The sequence below is a fragment of the Pongo abelii genome, chromosome 19 (genome assembly GCF_028885655.2).
Source record: "Pongo abelii isolate AG06213 chromosome 19, NHGRI_mPonAbe1-v2.0_pri, whole genome shotgun sequence".
NCBI lineage: Eukaryota > Metazoa > Chordata > Mammalia > Primates > Hominidae > Pongo > Pongo abelii.
Genome location: NC_072004.2, coordinates 95,957,902 through 95,968,701, shown reverse-complemented (window position 1 = coordinate 95,968,701; position 10,800 = coordinate 95,957,902).

The window sequence follows — 10,800 nt, the reverse complement described above, 5'->3', positions numbered from 1 at the left end:
CAACACACACATACACACAGAGGCACACTCACATATACACACAACACACGCACACAGGTACACTCACATATACACTACACACAGGCACACTCACATGACCACATCCTCTTCCTACACACTCACACACACGCTCACACACACTCACAAAAAACCAAGTCCTCTTTTTTTTTTTTTTGAGATGGAGTTTTACTCTGTTGCCCAGTGCAGTGGTGTGATCATAGCTCACTGTAGCTTCAAACTTCCCATCTCAAGCAATCCTCCTGCCTCAGTCTCCTGAATAGCTGGGACTATAGGCATGCATCACCATGCCCAGCTAATTTTTTATTTTTTGTTGTAGAGACAGACTCTCGATATGTTGCCTAGGCTGGCCTTGAACTCCTGGGCTCAAGCAGTCTGTCCACCTCAGCCTCCCAATTATACACTAGGATTACAGGCATGAGCCACCGTGCCTGGCCCCACATCCTCTTTCTATACACGCACACACACACACACACACAACCATGTCCTCTTTCTACATGCACAGACACACAACCACACTCTGTTTCTAGACACACACACACACCCCACCTCTTTTTCCAGTGACCTATCTTTGCTTCAGACACCAGCACCCTGGAGGCCTCCAGCTACAGAGTCACCTGCTCGAGGCGTTGCTTGATAACAGCTGAAAGAGCTTCCTCCATCAGCCCAGGCTGTCAGTTGCAAGGAGAAAAACCTACCTGTGGTTAACTGAAGCAGAAGAGGGAGTTGATGGAAAGGTAGTGGTTGCCTCAAAGATGAAACAGACTCCAGGAGAACCGAGTTTGGGCAGGACTTCCCCAGGCTCAGGGACGTGAAGGCAGCAATGCACCCCTGAGAACACTGTACCCCTCAGGTGGTCAGGACCCAGGCGGCCATAGGTTTTGCTGCAGTAACACACAGGCTTGAGATACCACCTGCTCTAAGCGGCAGTTGTTCTTTCTGGTTCTTTCCCTCAGTAGGTTCATCGTGGGTCAGCAGGAGGCGTCCTTCCACTTCATCGCCTAGGGATCTAGCCACCATGCCAGAGGGAAGAGAAAGAGCAACTGGGGGCGGGGGGTTCTTAAGGCTCCCACCTCAGTGAGCTCTGGACAGGGGTGAGGGGCTGGAGATTGAGTTGATCACCAACTGTGGATGATTTAATCAAGCATGCCTGTGTGATGGAGCCTCTGTAAAAACCCCTAAACACGGGGTTCAAAGAGCTTCTGGGTTTGTGAACAGGTCAAAGTGCTGGAGAGGGTATAGAAGTTTGGTGCCCCTTCCCCCATATCTTGTCCTATGCATCTCTTCCTTGTGGCTGTTTCTGAGTTGTAGCCCTTATAATAAACCAGCAATGCTAAGTAAAGCACTTTCTTGAGTTCGTGAGTCATTCTAGTAAACCGTTGAACCTGAGATGGGGGTTATGAGAACCCTGATTTATAGCCAGTCAACCAGAAGGACTGGTGACAACCTGGGACTTGTCATTGGTGTCTGAAGGAGGGGGCAGTCTTGTGGGACTGAGCCTTAAATGTGAGGTCTGTGCTAACTACAGGTAGTCAGTGTAAGAATTGAAGTGAGTTGTAGGCCACCCAGCCGTCTGGAAAGTTGAAGAACTGGTTGATGTAGGAAAAAAAAAAAACCCTCACACATTTGGTGTTAGAGTGTGAGTAAAACTAGTTCAGAATGGTGATGACACTCAGCTGGGCATGGTGGCTCATGCCTGTAATCCTAGCACTTTGGGAAGACAAGATGGGTGGATCATTTGAGGTCAGGAGTTCGAGACCAGCCTGACCAACATGGTGAAACCCCATCTCTACTAAAAATACAAAAAATTAGCCGAGCGTGGTGGCGGGTGCCTGTAATCCCAGCTACTCAGGAGGCCGAGGCAGGAGAATCACTTGAACCCAGGAGGCGGAGGTTGCAGTGAGCTGAGATCGTGCCACTGCACTCCAGCCTGGGTGACAGAGTGAGACTTTGTCTCCGGAAAAAAAAAAAAAAAAAAAGAAGGAATGGTGATGACCCTCCTTTGGTGCTTCCATCACAGCTCACGTCTTCCGGAGAGCCTTCTATAAGGCCTGGGAATAAAACAGGCCACACAGACGCTGGAGAGGGAGAGCATAGTGCCAGCGACCCACAGACTTGGGCTGGGGAAATGCTGCCTGTTCCGCCACTGAGGCGGCTGGGACCCTCGGCAAACCTCTGAGCCCTTCTGTATAGCCTCAGTTTCTGCATTTGTTTTAAAAGGGAGGTATATGATCCAGCAATTCCACTTCTGGGTACACATCTACAAGAAGTAAAAGCAGGGTCTTGAAGAGCTATTTCTACACCCGTGTTCACAGCAGCATTATTCATTATAGACGAAAGGTAGAAGCCGAACACTGTATCATTCCACTTACACCAGGCTTCCTGGGCCAAACACTGTATCATTCCACTCACACGAGCCTCCCTGGGCCAAACACTGTGTCATTCCACTCACACGAGCCTCCCCGGGCCAAACACTGTGTCATTCCACTCACACGAGCCTCCCTGGGCCAAACACTGTGTCATTCCACTCACACGAGCCTCCCTGGGCCAAACACTGTGTCATTCCACTCACACGAGCCTCCCTGGGCCAAACACTGTGTCATTCCACTCACACGAGCCTCCCTGGGCCAAACACTGTGTCATTCCACTCACACGAGCCTCCCTGGGCCAAACACTGTGTCATTCCACTCACACGAGCCTCCCTGGGCCAAACACTGTGTCATTCCACTCACACGAGCCTCCCTGGGCCAAACACTGTGTCATTCCACTCACACGAGCCTCCCTGGGCCAAACACTGTGTCATTCCACTCACACGAGCCTCCCTGGGCCAAACACTGTGTCATTCCACTCACACGAGCCTCCCTGGGCCAAACACTGTGTCATTCCACTCACACGAGTCTCCCTGGGCCAAACACTGTGTCATTCCACTCACACGAGTCTCCCTGGGCACCGGTTTAAGGAACAGAGGTAGAACGGGGGGGTGCCCAGGTCTGGGGGAGGGCGAATGAGGAGTTGGTATTTAATGGAGACAGAGTTCAGTTTGGGAGGATGAAAAGAGTTCTGGGGACACATGGTGGTGATGGTTGCACAATCACGTGGATGTGCTTAATGCCACTGAATGCTCCACTCAAAAACAGTTAACATGGTACATTTTATGTTATGTATATTTTACCACCATTTAAATATTTTTAATTTAAACTTTTAAAGGGATGTGCCTGCTGTGCTAGGGTCCAGTCTGTGGTGCTGCTGAGAGACCCACTTTCCTTCCCTCCCCCTAGCCTGGGACTGAAGAGCCCCCAACCCCAGAAGAACTGCTGGTGTGCCCCACCCTCACGTCCTTGTATGATGACAAATATCTGAGCATCTCGAGGGAGGGGAAAACAGCAACGATCACAACCAGCATTTGCCAAATGCTTCCACTGACCAGCACTGTTCTTTTTTTTTTTTTTGAGACGGAGTCTTGCTCTGTTGCCCAGGCTGGAGTGCAATGGTGTGATCTCAGCTCACTGCAACCTCCGCCTCCCAGGTTCAAGTGATTCTCCTGCCTCAGCCTCCTGAGTAGCTGAGATTACAGGTGTGTGCCACCACTCCCGGCTGATTTTTGTAGAGAAGGGGTTTCACCATGTTGGCCAGGCAGGTCTTGAACTCCTGACCTCAGGTGATCCGCCTACCTTGGCCTCCCAGAGTGCTGGGATTTCAGGTGTGAGCCACCGTGTCTGACCTACCAACCGGCACTGTTCTAAGAGCCTTGTGGGGTTTGTCTAATGTAACCCTTACCACAGCCCAGAGAGGTGAAGTCACCTGTCTGAGGTCACACAGCAGCTGAGCGATGGACCTGGCTCCAGCCCAGGAGAGACACTAAGGCTGCTCCTCTCATGGCTACCTGGACCCCCTTCCCACCATCTAGTCATGCCTAGAGATTGCTCAGAGCTGGTGCCCAAGGAGAGCCTGAAAGCAGGCTACTATACCCAGCAGCGCCCATAGCCTGAGTCTCCCGTCTCCTGGGGTGTACCGAGGCCATGTTGCCTCCATTACCAAGCATGCATTCCTTGAAATGCACAGTGGGACCCACCTGGAAGGAACTGTCAGTGCTTTCTATTTCCTGGGTGGTGATGCTCAGCCACATTTCCCTGTCTGGAAGGATCCACCAGTCCCAGCACCGCCTCTTCTCTGAATGGCCCCAGCACCCAGGCGTGTGGGTCCATGACGCTCACCTGAGTTCACACAGCTTCTGTGAGAACTGTTGCTGACCAGGGCAATATTCTCCTTGTCTTCCTTCCCCTGGAATGGAGGAGGGCAGCCGGTGTGGCAGAAGGGCCCCCAAGAGGCGGGGAGAGGCCGGACATGGTGGCTCATGCCTGTAATCCCAGCACTTTGGGAGGCTGAGACGGGCAGATCACTTGAGGTCAGGAGTTCGAGACCAGCCTGGCCAACATGGTGAAATCATTTTTAGTCTCTACTAAAAATGCAAAAATTAGCCGGGCATGGTGGCATGCGCCTGTAATCCCAGCTATTCGGGAGGCTGAGGCAGGAGGTTGCAGTGAGCCAAGATCACGCCACTGAACTCCAGCCTGGGCCACAGATTGGGACTCAGTCTAAAACAAAACAAATTTAAAAAAAAGAGGTGGGAAGACCCTGGCCCAGGGCTAGCTCATGCCTCCTCTCTGGGCCTCCAGGTGTCCTCTCAGATCTCCTGGCCCCAGCTCTCATGCTGGCCTGGGGAAACCCACCTATCCAAGAGTGTCTGGGGCAATTGTCTCTGCAGGCTGCAGCTGTGGGTGGCCGTCTGCCTCCATGGGCATTTGGGACACTTTGGACCCGTGCGCTGAGGTGAGTGGTACTGAAGTCCAGGTCCTGAGGCCTGGCTATGTGACACATGACAGGTGATGTGTGTGCAGGTGCCAAGTGAGAGCCCGTGTGCCGCGGGAGAGGGAAGGGGGAGCAGGACGCCCATGCAGCCGCCTCACACTGTGGGCGTACCCAGGGCAAGCTGTAAATGCTAACAGCAGCAAATCAATTTCACAAAGCAATTTGTCCCTGTCTCCTGCTGGCCCCGGGAGGCTTAGCTTAATCACTCTGGCACACTGTCAGGAGATAGTCAGAGATGCACAAATCCCTGCCTTCCGCAGGAAACAATTGGCCTGGCCAGGGCAGGCGGGACCAAAGAGTCCCCAGGCAGAGCCAGGCAGGCAGCATCACGAAGTTGCCCCAGAGTCTCCTCTTCCGTGCTCCCCTCACCTTCCTCTCTCTCCTCCCCCGACCAGAACCTGAGCTCTCTCGTTCCCTCCCTGCTCACTGGAAGCAGGAGCGAAACCAATCCCCCTCAACACAATGGAGGTCCCTGTCTGGAAACAACAGGATCCCATTCACAGCGAAATCCCAGGGACGGGTCTGCAGGCAGCACCGATGATGAAGGCCAGCTTAAATCCTCTCTGGAAGAGAGTGAGGTCTAGACAAAGAAAGAAAACAGAACTGCAGCCTTTCCGGAGGGTCTGCTACCCAGTCACCAAGGGCTGTCTGCTCCATAGCCACACGGGGGTGAGAGTGATGCTGCGGGTGCTGACCTGGAGCTGGGGACAGGCAAGGCCCTTCACTCACACTCTCCCTGGGGACAGGCAAGGCCCCCACTCACACTCCGGGCAGTGACCTGTACTCAGAGAGGACAAGCAGCTTGCCTGAGGCCACACAGCCAGGAGGGCAGGAGTGAGGCTGCAGCTCTGGTCTTGACCACTGTAGGCACTGGGTCTGGAGGGGCACAGAGGACGGGGTCTCCGGAGAACACCTCCTGCACTGCCACCTGCACCACCACCTGCACCGCTACCTGTACTGCCACCTGCACCACCACCTGTACCGCCACCTGGCCCTCCTGCCCTGCCACCTGCCCTGCCATCTGCACCACCACCTGCACCGCCACCTGCCCCGCCTCCTGCACCGCCACCTGGCCCTCCTCCCGTGTCTGGGTTCCCAGGAGCAGCCCTCTGCCTGAGGTGGCCGAGACAAAGGGAAAACCATTAAGCTTCAGAAAAGCATTTTCCATCAATGGTCCATTACTCTCCCTGCAGCACCAGGAGAGGCCACAGACCAAGCCCAGCCAATCGGAGAGGGGCCGCTGCTCCAGTGGGAAGCCCCGCCCCCACCTCCCCTGGGGCGTGGGGTTTCCTCTGCTTCGGAATGCCCACCCCCAGACCCAAGCCTATCCCTCCCTTTTCAGCCCCCACCCTCGCCATCCTTTTAAAGGGAACACTGCAGATTTAAACCACAAATTAAATTTTTAATGAAACCACACAGCAGTAGTGTCCGATGCGATGCAGTATTGATGAGATCACAGTGGCTGGGGGGTGCTCGCCCCGGAAAGCTTTTTAGGATGTTATGCAACACGGGACCAGGTTAATTATTTGCAACAAAGGGCTCCATGTCTCTGTAGTGCTGCTGGGGCCCAGAGAGTGGGAATCTGGCGCTTTTCATTACTGCCAGCTCTGAATGGCCACCACACAGAGAGGAGTGGTGACATCACAGACCAAACACGACCCAAGCGCAAGGCCGAGATAGGAGGACAGGGAGAGAGAGAAAGAGTGTGAGACAGAGGAGGAGGGAGGGAGGTGATGGAGAGGTCTCACCAGGGAGCACTTGTCCCCACAAGCAGATGCCGCCGCACAATGCAGCACTTTTCTTCCAAGTCTTGAAATCCAGATTTTCCGGTTTCTGCCCCCCTCACCCTGCTTCCCGAGGCATCTGCTCATTCAAAGGGGCTCCTGCAGGGCTGGATGCCTCCAGCTACATCCTTCCAGGACACTTCCCCTCCGAGGATGAAGCCACTCTCATCAGTTGCAGCCTGTCCTCAGGTACAGGGGTACAAGGTGTCCTGAGCTTGGCCATCAGCAGGCGAGCTTACTGGTCGCTGGGCCTCTGTCCTGCCGAGTTACCCCCTGGCTCCAGCCCCCCCAGGGGACTCCACCGGCGGGATGCCCATAGCCTGCCCAGGACGAAGTGGACACACCCCTGGGCCAGGCAGCTTAGCCCTTCCAGGCCGGTGAAGCTGGGCCTGCAAGAGCCTCCCTGGATCCCACCCCTGGGTGACTGGCCACCCAAGAGCAGAGCAAACTGGGGCGTGGGGTGAAGGGAAGGGCTGCAGGTGGGGCAGCCACAGAGCAGCAGGGCCTCCCTGCCTGGCCTCCGCCCCTCCCTGCCAACATTCCATGCTCTTGGGACACCCAGCATGGGTCCCAGTGCTGGGCCCACCGTTCCCCAATGTGTCCCAATAATGCCGTGCCTTTGACGTCTGTTCCTGGCATGAAGGAAAAGTGGTTCTTTCACAGGTGGAGAAACCAAGATTCTGGAGGGTGAGAGACTGGTCTAGGGTCTTAAAACTGGGAGGGTGCAGGGGGGCCCCTGGGCCCCTGCCGGCCTCCATGGGCACCTCCTCATGGGCTGAGCTGCTCTCCTCCTTGCCTCTCTCCCTCCTACATCGCGAGATGCCAGACAGGGCTGGGAAAGGGCCACGAAGCACAAGTGTCAGGAATGTCTGAGACTGACCTAAGGAGCAAGAACACAGAGGACCAGGAACAGCAGGGCTTGGCGAGAGGCTTGTGAAGGGGAGATGGGGTTGCAGGATCCATGAGAAATCACCCTGAGCATCCATGGAGGCCCTGGCACTCACCATGACCAGCCTCGTAATTCACACGGAATGAGACGCTGAAGCTGCCTATGGCACAATTTGGGGGTATTCTCCCCATCCCCACTGTTGTTCTTGCTTGTCGTCCTATCGGGTCACTGGAACAGCCTCCTAATGAGCCTCCCTGCCTGCTCTGGCCCCAACACTGCATCCAGTCTCCATCAAGTGGCCAAAATAGTTCCTGCTCCAAACCCTTCTGTGGCTGCCTCTTGCCCTAGCGCAGTCTAAACTCCTCCCTGTGGCCTGCCAAGAAGGCACCGATGACCACTGCATCCATTGCTGAGCATCTTATCCATCCCTGTCCACCACGCTAATTTTCTCCACCACACCCATCCTCTCCACCATGTCCATCCCTCTCTAATGCATCCATCTCTCTCCACTGCGTCCCTCCCCTCCACTGTGTCCATCTTCTCCAATGCGTTCCTCCCCTCCACCACGTCCATTCCTCTCCACCACGTCCCTCCTCTCCACCACGTCCATCCTCTCTACCGCGTTCCTCCCCTCCACCATATCCATTCCTCTCCACGGTGTCCCTCCCCTCCACCGCATCCCTCCCCTCCATCGCATCCCTCCTCTCCACCATGTCCATCCTCTCTACCACGTCCCTCCCCTCCACCATGTCCATCCCTCTCCACCGCGTCCCTCCCCTCCACTGTGTCCATCCTCTCCACCGCGTCCCTCCTCTCCACTGTGTCCATCCTCTCCACCGTGTCCCTCCCCTCCACCACGTCCCTCCCCTCCACCACGTCCATCCCTCTCCGCCGTGTCCCTCCCCTCCACCGTGTCCATCCTCTCCACCGTGTCCCTCCCCTCCACTGTGTCCATCCTCTCCACCGTGTCCCTCCCCTCCACTGTGTCCATCCTCTCCACCGTGTCCCTCCCCTCCACTGTGTCCATCCTCTCCACCGCGTCCCTCCCCTCCACCACGTCCATCCCTCTCCACCATGTCCCTCCCCTCCACCATGTCCATCCTCTCCACCATGTCCCTCCCCTCCGCCACGTCCATCCCTCTCCACCGCGTCCCTCCCCTCCACTGTGTCCATCCCTCTCCACCGCGTCCCTCCCCTCCACCGTGTCCATCCTCTCCACCGTGTCCCTCCCCTCCACCGTGTCCATCCTCTCCACCGTGTCCCTCCCCTCCACCGTGTCCATCCTCTCCACCGTGTCCCTCCCCTCCACCACGTCCATCCCTCTCCACCGCGTCCCTCCCCTCCACTGTGTCCATCCTCTCCACCGCGTCCCTCCCCTCCACTGTGTCCATCCTCTCCGCCGTGTCCCTCCCCTCCAGTGTGTCCATCCTCTCCACCGTGTCCCTCCTCTCCACCGTGTCCCTCCCCTCCACCACGTCCATCCCTCTCCACCGCGTCCCTCCCCTCCACTGTGTCCATCCTCTCCACCGCGTCCCTCCCCTCCACTGTGTCCATCCTCTCCGCCGTGTCCCTCCCCTCCAGTGTGTCCATCCTCTCCACCGTGTTCCTCCCCTCCACCACGTCCATCCCTCTCCACCTTGTCCCTCCCCTCCACCACGTCCATCCCTCTCCACCATGTCCCTCCCCTCCACTGTGTCCATCCTCTCCACCGCGTCCCTCCCCTCCACTGTGTCCATCCTCTCCGCCGTGTCCCTCCCCTCCAGTGTGTCCATCCTCTCCACCGTGTCCCTCCCCTCCACCACGTCCATCCCTCTCCACCATGTCCCTCCCCTCCACCACGTCCATCCCTCTCCACCATGTCCCTCCCCTCCACCACATCCATCCCTCTCCACCATGTCCCTCCCCTCCACTGTGTCCATCCTCTCCGCCGTGTCCCTCCCCTCCACTGTGTCCATCCTCTCCACTGTCCACTCCTCCCGCCCTGCCGTTGCTACTCCCAAGCAGCTTCACCCACCTCGAGGCCTGGGCACGGGCTGCTTTCCTCACCCAGGATGCCTCTTTGCCCGGACAACTCCCATTCCTGCTTCAGAGCTTGGCTTAAATGTCACCTCTGCAGGGAGCCCCTCCCTGATCCCCAGCCTGAGTCACGGCCCTGCTGGGTGCTCCCCACACTGCTGCTTTAGCTGCATTCCCCTGAGGGATAGGGAATGAAACAGGAGTGGAAGGGAATGGGGGTCACGGAGCTGGCTACTGCTGGGGTGGCTGGAGCTCCGTCCTTCCAGACCTTCCAAGGAAGCTCATGAACAACCCACTTGCAGGGGCCTGGGGGGCTTTGTCCTTGGGTCTTTACGCCTTTGCTCGAGGGTGGCTCACAGGCATGGGCCCCCACACACTTGCAGGTGTGCAGGAAACTGTGCAGAGCAAGTCCTGCAGGTGAGGTCCAAGAGGCCCTGGGGCAGACGAAGAAGAAGTGAGGGGCTGCATGGCTGCCTGGTTTGGGGGAGGGAGGGGCGCAGTCTGCATAGACCTGAGGGCTGACAGAGGCTCCAGAAAGGTGAGGCCTAGAGGCCACAGGTGCAATCCATGCCACAGGCTCTCAAACGTTGCAATCATTCCCTGCTTACGACGATTCCCCCTTCACAAAGGCAAGGACAGGTTCTCTCCCTGCTGCCCTGGTGTGCCCAGCATCATCCTGGCCTAGGGTGGGTAGTGCATGCTGAGTGGGCAGCACTCAGGAAACAGCCACACAGGAAGGACTAGGACACGCTGGGGGCTCATGCCTTGCTCACTCCGCTCACCCCTCGGAAGGGCAGCAAGGGAGATGGAAGGAGGGGGCCCGCAGGGGTCAGTGAGCGCCGCGCACACCACACAGAGCCAGCAGGGTTCTTCCTGCGAGGCTAGCAGGGGCCAGCCCTTCTCAGAGCCTAGGATGATCACTGCCAAGGCCAAGCTGTGAGCTGAGACTGGCTCAAAGGACTGTCAGCTGACAGGGCAGGTCTGAGAACGGGGAGGGGTGGGATGAAGGCCAGGGGCCGGCTTGTTACCAATTTGCCATGTCTCCCTGCTGCAGAATGCATTGGGCTGTCCCTATGCAGAGTAGAAAATAGGTGTGGAGTCCGGGCGCTGCAGCTCACACCTGTAATCGCAGCACTTTGGGAGGCCGAGGCAGGCAGATCACCTGAGGTCAGGAATTTGAGATTAGCCTGGCCAACATGGCGAAACCCTGTCTCTACTAAAAAT